At 42.7% G+C, this 9,064-nt stretch overlaps 1 pseudogene; it reads right to left on the bottom strand.

Moving 5' to 3' along the window:
* Positions 1–1,820: 1,820 nt before the first annotated feature.
* Positions 1,821–9,003, bottom strand: LOC143643979 (macrophage scavenger receptor types I and II-like; annotated as a pseudogene).
* Positions 9,004–9,064: the final 61 nt, after the last annotated feature.

Here is a 9,064-nt window from a genome sequence, read left to right as displayed (position 1 = left end):
AGTTTCCATTTTCCTTTTCTTTATGCTATTGTTGTTATTCCCCTAGCATTGGGAAAACAATAAAGAGCAAAACTGAAAACATTAGAGACCAGAGACAGATAAAATTACAGCCTTCTGTAGGAAGGAATTTGTCCGAAAATGTCAACAAAGGGGTGAGGTAAGCAAAGATCATAAAGGAGTGGTTACCTTAAGCATGACACTCTTGCCAGTTGAAAGTAATATTTGAAGTCACAGATAAAGATGCTGATGGGTTAACAAACCACCTGGACCTCATTAGGGAGTGCATCTGGAAGAAAGAGCTGTGGTACAATCAAAAGGTAAGGAAGCCATGTTAAACTATACCACTTAGATGTGGTCAGCAAAATCCCGATTATGGGAAACCCCACAAATCAACAACATAGCTCCTCCAACAAATAAATCGCAAGTGGAAATAAGTGGAGGAGGAGATGTATGAAAAGAAACTTTTAAGACCTATCAATCTGAATGGATCCTGGTTCAAGTAAACTAAAAATATACATATTGAAAATGGATAACCTTAAAGAAATATGTTAAGCATTTAGGTATGATAATATTGTGGTTTTGCTTTTTTTTAATGTTTTACAGCACTTTATGATTTTACAGTGTCTTCACACACAATATCTTATTTGACCCTCACAACAACCCTTGAGGTGGGTTTTAAGATGTCCATTTTACAGAGAGAATGGAAAGGGTGAGACATATCTACCCTTAAGTATATACATAAGATACACTTAAGAATGATACTAGAACCTTAATAGTGTAATCCATAATGCTGGGGCTATAGGTTAAAAAAGAAAGGATTGGACAATGGTAAAATTTTGGTCTGTTAATCAATAGAAAGACATGAAATTACACAAAATCCCTTGCCTTGTTTTCCTTTTTTTTTTTCAGTCTGTCTTTGCTTTCCTTTACTGTTTTCCTATTTTCATCCCTTTCTTCACCTTCACAAAATATCTCTTCTACTAAAATATTCCTCTCCAGAACCTATACTACTTACATAATGCATAAAATACAAAAAGCTTTGTAGAATAAAAAACTTATCAGCATATTTTTCATAATCAAAATTATTTTGCTTGGAATGACTAGGTAATTTAAGGAAAAAGTTTTGGTTTGGTTCAAATTATTGAATAACCATTCCCAAATTCCACTTTTACCTCATTTTAACACTTGAAGAAAAATTTAATCTCCTCTGAATACTTATAGAACCCTGTTCTTCCCCACAATCTAGCTCTGCTCATGGGAAGTAATTGCCTGTTTACTTGACAATCTTTCTCATGGAAACATCTTCCTAAGACCAGAGATGATATTTTATTATTGGTTGTTATATGTTCCACTCCAAGAAATACACAATGGACTTCTGTGATTGAAGGATGAAACTGCTATGTCCTCCTTATCTCTGGTTAGGAATAATGTTTTGAACTGTAAAGAATCCACATGTAATCAGTACCCATGAGATTTCTCCTATAACCCAGTAGATCAGGGCTCATGGCCCAGCATCTAAGAATGGGCTGAAGCATCCAGCCAGTCAATACATGAGAGGCATCCAGGGCAGTGATACTGAGTGATGGTGGTGGTAGAGTACTAGAGCGGGAGAGATATGAACTGGAAGGAAAGGCCCAAGTAGCACCAAAGGCCAGGAGAAGAAACCATGCAGAAACTAGGAGAGACCCAGGAACCAAGGTCAGTTGGTTGAAGGATCCACAAAGGGGTCCTGGAAGTCAGTTATGCTGATGACTGGTCCAGAGCTGAAGGGCTTTTTATTCAGATGGTAGCAGAGGATATCCTGCACAACCCAACTGATCTTAAAAGGACCCTGCCCTAATATGATCAGGGACTGGTCTTAATCTGCTTTCACTCCCTTTTTCTCCCTTCTGGTGTTTCTGTCCAGGATTACCTGGCATTCCCATCTTTCCCGGGAATCTTTGGCTTCCAGGAAAGCCAATTACTCCCTGATCACCTTTAAGACCTGGAAGACCTATGGGACCCGGCATGCCTTGTGGACCACTGTCTCCAGTGGCACCTCTATCTTCTTTCTTCACCTGGTGGACCAGGAAGACCTTGAATTAAAATGATATTTTTAAATTCATAGAATGTTCCTAGTCTTTAAGTCTGAGATCATTGGGGGAATTATTCAACTGTTTCACTTCTTTCATTTCCTGTTTCAAATGCACTTGTTGTTCTTCCATAGATATAATTTTTGCTGATACATCATACACACGCTCCTCTACTTTTCTGATCTTCTCTATTGTGTAAATGTATTCTCTTGGACTTTGCCATTCAGCATTTCTATACTGAGTTGCAAATAAAGCAAAGTGGCATTCAGTCTTGGTAAAGCCTTAGAGATTTCATCTACTGAGTTTCCATGTGCTTGGACTGAGGAAAATAAGGTACTTAGCTGGAGAAAAACATCTTAAATCTTTGATCAGTTTGTCACACTGAAATTTCGGAAATGCTCTGAATCTATGAGATTGGTTTCAGTATCACAAATACACTGTGTTATGGTTAGGGACACGCGTCAACTTGGCCAAGTTGTGGTACCTGTTTATCTGATTGGGCAAGTGCTGGCCTGTCTGTTGCAATGAGGACATTTCATAGGATTAGGTCATGATCACATCAGCTGCATCCACAGCTGATTCTATTTGTAAATCAGCCAAAGGGGAGTGTCTTCTGCAATTAGTGATGCTAAATCTAATCATGGGAAGCCTTTTAAGGAGGACTCAGAGGAGACAGGTTTCATTCCTGCTTTGGCTGGTGAGCCTCTCCTGTGGATTTCATCCAGGCCATCCATCGGAGTCGTCGGCTTCACAGCCTGCCCTGTGGATTTTGGACTCTGTGTTCCTGCAGTCACGTGAGACACTTCTATAAATTTTATATTTGCAGGTGTTCCCTGTTGATTCTATTTCTCTAGAGAACCCTAACTAATACATCTTGGTACCAGAAGTGGTTCTTAAGAAACAGAATCTTAAAAATGGGTTTTTATGAATGGTTTTCTACTCTGACTGGACACAGAGACACTAAGGACTCTGATTCCCATAATCAGAATGACACTCCCAATCCATGGAGTGAGTTGGCAAAGGAGATAGTCAAAATATCATCATTCGATTCTTCTAATGCTTCGCTTGTACAAAGCCAGACTCTGGGGGATGTTTTTGACACCTTTACAGAGTTTTGTAGAAATAAGAGTTATAGAGATGTTGGTTGGCTGTTGTTAGAAACACTGTCTACATTAAGGGGTAAAATGGATGGGCTTAAGGCTTCAAACGAGAAGCTTAAGCGCTGTCTGAAAGATGTAGATGTTTCTATGAGTATCCTGAAGGAAAATCTTATTTCCTGTAGCCGTAGACTTGAGATCTCTGAAAATCAGACTCAGAATCTTATTGTTAGAGTAGCAACTACTCTAGATTTACTGGTAAGGCATTTGTGTGTCAGAGGATGGGAGATAAATCCAACAAAAATACAGGGGCCTTCCACCTCAGTGAAATTTCTAGGTGTCCAGTGGTGTGGGGCATGTCGAGATATCCCTTCTAAGGTGAAGGATAAGTTGCTGCATCTGGCCCCTCCCACAACCAAAAAAGAGGCACAATGCCTAGCTGGTCTTTTTGGATTTTGACGACAACATATTCCTCATTTGGGTGTGCTACTCCGGCCCATTTATCGAGTGACCAGAAAAGCTGCTAATTTTGAGTGGGGACCTGAACAAGAGGAGGCTCTGCGACAGGTCCAGGCTGCTGTACAAGCTGCTCTGCCACTTGGGCCGTATGATCCAGCAGATCCAATGGTGCTGGAAGTATCAGTGGCAAATAGAGATGCTGTCTGCAGCCTTTGGCAGGCCCCTATAGGAGAATCACAACGCAGACCCTTAGGATTTTGGAGCAAAGCCTTACCATCTGCTGCAGATAACTACTCTCCTTTTGAGAAACAGCTTTTGGCCTGCTACTGAGCCTTAGTAGAGACTGAACACTTAACCATGGGCCACCAAGTTACCATGAGACCTGAGTTGCCTATCATGAGTTGGGTGTTGTCTGACCCACCAAGCCATAAAGTTGGGCGTGCACAGCAGCACTCTATTGTAAAATGGAAATGGTATATACGAGATAGAGCCAGAGCAGGTCCCGAAGGCACAAGTAAGTTACATGAAGAAGTGGCACAAATGCCCATGGTTTCCACTCCTGCTGCCACATTACCTTCTCTTTCCCAGACCAGAGCTATGGCCTCTTGGGGAGTTCCTTACAGTGAATTGACCGAGGAAGAGAAAACTCAGGCCTGGTTTACAGATGGTTCAGCACGATATGCAAGTACCATCCGAAAGTGGACAGCTGCAACATTACAACCCCTTTCTGGGGTATCCTTGAAGGACAGTGGTGAGGGGAAATCCTCCCAGTGGGCAGAACTTCGAGCAGTGCACCTGGTTGTTCATTTTGCTTGGAAGGAAAACTGGCCAGAGGTGCATTTGTATACTGACTCATGGGTTGTTGCTAATGGTTTGGCTGGATGGTCAGGGACTTGGAAAGACCATAATTGGAAAATTAGTGACAAAGAGGTCTGGGGAAGAAGTATGTGGATAGACTTTTCTGAGTGGGCTAAAAACATGAAGATATTTGTGGCTCATGTGAATGCACACCAGAGGGTGACTTCAGCAGAGGAAGATTTTAATAATCAAGTGGATAAGATGACCCGTTCTGTGGATACCAGTCAGCCTCTTTCCCCAGCAACTCCTGTTATTGCCCAATGGGCTCAAGAACAAAGTGGTCATGGTGGTAAGGATGGAGGTTATGCATGGGCTCAGCAACATGGACTTCCACTCACCAAGGCTGACCGGCTACAGCCACTGCCGAGTGCCCAATCTGCCAGCAGCAGAGACCCACACTCAGCCCCCGATATGGCACCATTCCCCAAGGTGACCAGCCAGCTACATGGTGGCAGGTTGATTACATTGGACCACTCTCTTCATGGAAGCGGCAGCGATTTGTTCTAACTGGAATAGACACACACTCTGGATATGGGTTTGCTTTCCCTGCACGCAATTCTTCTGCCAAAACTACCATCTGTGGGCTTACAGAATGCCTTATCCATCGTTATGGTATTCCACATAGCATTGCTTCGGATCAAGGAACACACTTCACAGCAAATGAAGTGGGGAAATGGGCACATGCTCATGGAATTCTCTGGTCTTACCATGTTCCCCATCATCCAGAAGCAGCTGGATTGATAGAACGGTGGAATGGCCTTTTGAAAACTCAATTACTGTGCCAACTAGGTGGCAAAAACTTGAAAGGCTGGGGTAATGTTCTCCAGGAAGCTGTGTATGCTCTGAATCAGCGTCCGCTGTATGGCGCTGTTTCTCCCATAGCCAGGATCCATGGGTCCAGGAACCAAAGGGTGGAAATGGGTGTAGTACCACTCACTATTACCCCTAGTGATCCACTAGGAAAATTTTTGCTTCCTGTCCCTGCTACCCTTAGTTCTGCTGGTCTACAGGTTTTAGTTCCAAAATGGGGTGTGCTTCCTCCAGGAGAAACAACAGTGATACCACTGAACTGGAAGTTAAGATTGCCACCTGGTCACTTTGGGCTACTTGTGCCTCTGGATCAACAAGCCAAGAAGGGGATTACATTATTGTCTGGGGTAATTGACCCTGACTATTAGAAGGAAGTAGGACTGCAACTACATAATGGAGGTAAAGAAGAGTCTTCTTGGAATATAGGAGATCCCCTAGGGCGTCTATTAGTACTACCATGCCCTGTGATTAAAATTAATGGAAAACTGCAACAACACAATCCAGGCAGGACTACTAATGGCTCTGAAACTTCAGGAATGAAGGTTTAGGTCACCCCACCAGGCAAAGAACCACGGCCAGCTGAAGTGCTTGCTGAGGGTAAAGGGAACATGGAACGGGTAGTGGAAGAAGGTAGTGATAAATATGAACTTCGACCACGTGATCAGTTACAGAAACGAGGACTGTAATGCTGTTTTGTTCATGTTATACTATTTAAGTTGTAAGATATCAACTTTAAGAATGAATGTTGCCCAAGGATTTGCACCCTATTCTGGAGAGATTTCATGTGTTTCCAGTTATATGCAGGACAATTGAGTATTGTCAGGCAAAAAAAAAAAAAAAAAAAATGTGTGCTTATTTGTTTTCATTTGGAAATTAAGTATGGTTTAAGGTGATATATATATAGGTGCCAAGTTGACAAGGGGTGAACTGTTATGGTTAGGGACACGTGTCAACTTGGCCAAGTTGTAGTACCTGTTTATCTGATTGGGCAAGCGCTGGCCTGTCTGTTGCAATAAGGACATTTCATAGGATTAGGTCATGATCACGTCAGCTGCATCCACAGCTGATTCCATTTGTAATCAGCCAAAGGGGAGTGTCTTCTGCAATTAGTGATGCTAAATGCAATCATGGGAAGCCTTTTAAGGAGGACTCAGAGGAGACAGGTTTTATTCCTGCTTTGGCTGGTGAGCCTCTCCCGTGGATTTCATCCAGGCCATCCATCGGAGTCGTCGGCTTCGCAGCCTGCCCTGTGGATTTTGGACTCTGTGTTCCTGCGGTCACATGAGACACTTCTATAAATTTTATATTTGCAAGTGTTCCCTGTTGATTCTATTTCTCTAGAGAACCCTAACTAATACACACTGTATTCTCTTTTCCACGGTGCTTAGGTGTAACAGCTTCTCTAAATATCCTTTCCTCTTCACTGCCATTTCCTTGTCCCATGAGTCTTTCAGGTATACCATTTTCATTAACTGAACCAGCTGTGCAAATCTTCACTTCCCACTTTAGGAATTGAGCTATCATGATTCCGATGACAGGTATGAGAATTGCAAACACAAGGAGATGAAGGGCAATAAGTCCCACTTGAAGGACTTCAGTTTCTCTTGGAGGCAGGGCCATCTTTAGGATTTTCAAGAAGCAAAGCTGTCACTGAGTGAGCATCAGATTTCGTAGATTCTGAACTGTATCAGCCTCCTCCTATTATTCAGGAAATCAATCCAACTGCTCCATGGATTTTGAGACTAGAAGTCCAGAATCAAGGTGTCAAAAAAGCAATGCTTTCTCCTTAAGACTTTGGCATTCTAGGGCTAGCTGCCAATGAGCTTTGGCTTTTCTGTCATAAGGCAATGCAGATGGTGGCTTCTCCAGGCTTCTGCTTCTGCTTTTCTAAGTCCTTCATTTTTTAGAGATATGTTGAAACATTTATAAAGTTCATAGATGCTTAACGTTTGTTTCAGAATGCTACAAGAGTAAGAGTGTGCGTAAGAATTATAGAAGAAGCAAGATTGGTCTTGAGTTAATTACAGCTGGTTGTTGGATTCAGAAGGCTTCGTGAGCTCTGGTATAATTTCCTAAAAACATATATGAAATTTCCCATAATAAAAACTTTTTTAAAAGCTGCCATTTGGTTTACAAGAATAGGATTTTCTTCCATTTACTTGCAGGTGACCTTGGTTAAGGTTCTTGACCTAGGGCACAATGGATTTTAAGGAACTATGAGGATAATTAAATCAGATCTAGGCAAACTTGAAGTATAAGTAACCCACCAAAAAAACAGGATTGAAGATAGATGCTTCAAGTTTCTACCTATTAAAGAGTCCAAAGATAAAACTTAGCATAGATAAGTTTCTTGTCAACAAGAAATTATTTGGGGGGGGCGGGGGCGGGGGCGGGCAGGATGTGGAAGGTGTATGTTGAATGATCAAAGGCAAAGATAATGAAAATGATTGCCTACTTTTTTGTTTCCAAAAGAGATTGATTGTAGATTTGATGTCAAAGTCATGCAGGTATAAGACCAAAACCTGAACAGAGGGTACTTAATGTGTGTGGAAAGAGAAGTATGAATGCTCTAAAGTAGTGTTACAATATTGAAGATCTAGTGGTAGGCTCATTCAAGTCTCCACAAGCTACTTCCTTCTTCTTCTCCTCCTTCTGTTCATTCCTTTCTCCTTCCTGCAACAAATTCAAAGTGCCTTAGAGGTAGTGCAAAGGCCCTGATTCGAAGTAGGAAGAGGAAGAGGTAATAAGGAGTGTTTGGAGGAAACATTTTTCCTCCCCCTGAATCCTGGATTTAAGAAACAGTGTAAATTGAACTTAACAACCAGCACCTATCAACGTATGTGAGGTGGAAACCACAATATTCAGGACTTGGAGGACATGTTGTTTAATCAAGGTACATGACGACGACTAGGATATTAAATTGTAGGGGCCACTACACTTTCTCCTTTCTAGATTTCATCCTCAGCAATTACCAAAGCACTAGGCCTTTTTTCCCCAGACACATGTACAAATAAAGCGAGGCATGGAAAAAAAAATCCTTTTTTTAAAAAAGAATGAGACCATATAAAATCAAAGAGTGAGTCTTTCATGGGGGACAGGGTTAAAACTCTCCAAAGGAAACCAGCAAGGGCACGTTCCATCAAGGATGCCAGTGTAGCTGGAGCATAATTAAAAGAGTAAGTGGTAGTAATTGACGATGGAGACAGTAATTTGTCAAATCGCTGAGACCTGTAAGCCATGGAATGGACTCAACGCGTGGATGCGCTTCCCGGTCTTTAAACAGAACCTGCGTCTATAGGCGCGGGGTGCAGAGACAGAATCGCTCGAGTTGGAATCCACAGGCGCAGAGAGCCCACCTTCCGGCCGCCACCTGACCCGGCAGATGCCCACAAGTCGGGGAGGCGTCTACTAAGACAATCTACTAAAGCGGATGGAACGTCAGGACAGACTCTCAAAAAATCCAGCTACCCGGCCGTTAACTGAGGTCTGAAGGTCCTCTTCTCCCTTTGCGGGTCCCAACCTGACCTTCAGTCTTAAAACACCAGAATGCGACTCAACTACGGCTCGGAGTCGCTTAACCTGGCACAGCAGAGGTGGGATTTCCCGATACCACGCCGGAGTTCCCGGGTTTCCTCCCGCCTCTGGGGGCGGGCCACGAGAAAATATACACCAATCAGAATGTAGAACTGGAAGACGTTCACTCTCATGACCAATAAGAGGGCTGATGGGCGGGGACGAGGGCGTTGGTTCGCCCTGCCGATTTAAACC

Source organism: Tamandua tetradactyla, chromosome 8 (genome assembly GCF_023851605.1).
Source record: "Tamandua tetradactyla isolate mTamTet1 chromosome 8, mTamTet1.pri, whole genome shotgun sequence".
Classification (NCBI taxonomy): Eukaryota; Metazoa; Chordata; class Mammalia; order Pilosa; family Myrmecophagidae; genus Tamandua; species Tamandua tetradactyla.
The sequence above is the reverse complement of the archived record's forward strand: the minus strand, read 5'-3'. Positions and strand labels throughout refer to the sequence as shown.